At 65.8% G+C, this 1,106-nt stretch overlaps 1 protein-coding gene across 1 annotated transcript in view; it reads left to right on the top strand.

Annotated features, from left to right (window-relative positions):
• Positions 1-1,106, top strand: part of PAX5 (paired box 5) — a 144,818-nt gene that overhangs the window by 88,053 nt on the left and 55,659 nt on the right. The gene's annotated exons all lie outside the window — the stretch shown is intronic.

Here is a 1,106-nt window from a genome sequence, read left to right as displayed (position 1 = left end):
AGCTGGGCACAGTTTTGCCATGGGAAGAGGGAAGCAGCTGGAGAATCCCTGAAAGCCCCACTATTCTTACCTCTGGGGAAAGTTGTGGGCTGTTGCAAAAGAGGCGCAGCCCCTGCCTGCAGCAATCTGCTGGGACTGGAGGCAGGGAGGGACCCCAGACCCCCACTTCTCATGCCTCTGTCCCCGGGAGCCCTGCAGCAGTGCTGCCTGGCTGTGGGCTCTCCCTCCAGACCCTCTCTCCCTCCTGACGCTTCCAGTCTCTCCGGTCAGCAGAAGCGGTCCCAGGGCTTGGGGCTGCGCCGCTGCGGGCAGGCGAGATGGGGCAGCACTTCCCACGGGGGGGCCGTGCCGCTGCGTGTCCTCCGTCTCCCTGTGGTGGGGTGGCATGGATGGGCATGGGGTACCTCCGTGGTGGGGTGTGCTACACCCCGATAGCTGCTTGCTTCTGACACTGAAACTGGTCAGCTCCCCTGAGCCGGCAGGGCCGCGCTTGCCGTTCATGGACGTGGTGCTTCCAGACCCTTGCGGTTCAGAGGCGAGACCTGGTCCTGCTCCCTCCTGCGCCAGGTCCTCGGGCCCCGGAGGGAGCGAAGCTGTGGTGGTTCGGCATCTGCAGCCGCTCCAGAGTCCCGTGCCTGGGGTTTGCAGGCAGGGGCTTGGACTGGTCCCAGTTGGGATTGTGCGAGGAGCAGCAGCCCTAAAAGCCACTTTCAGCCGTGGGGGCTGGACCTGCACCCCCTGGCCCAGCCCCGCGTGTGGCCCAGCGCGTGGCACAGCCGGATGCCTCCTCGCAAGCCACCAGTGTCCAGCTCCCCCAGTGTAAGCTGGAAGCCACGTTCACACCCTGCCTGTGGGGAGCGGTGGATCAGCGTGCCATGGGAAGATATGACGAGATTGTCTAGTCTGGATGGAGTGTGGTTATGCCGTGCCCAGAGCAGCAGGGGTGAAGCAAGGTGGCCTTCCCCAGGCAGCGGCGTGTGCTTGTCCTCAGACACCAGAAATGCCAAACAGCAGCGCGCAGGGACAGCGTTCTCCTCCGCGGCGCTGCCCGCCCGTCCCACGCTGCTGCCCGCGGTGCCCCTTCAAGGCTGCAGGCACGGGGGGCC

Source organism: Egretta garzetta, unplaced genomic scaffold (assembly GCF_000687185.1).
Source record: "Egretta garzetta isolate BGI_Z169 unplaced genomic scaffold, ASM68718v1 scaffold277, whole genome shotgun sequence".
Classification (NCBI taxonomy): Eukaryota; Metazoa; Chordata; class Aves; order Pelecaniformes; family Ardeidae; genus Egretta; species Egretta garzetta.
Note: the sequence above shows the minus strand (reverse complement) of the source record. Positions and strands in the feature narration are given on the sequence as shown.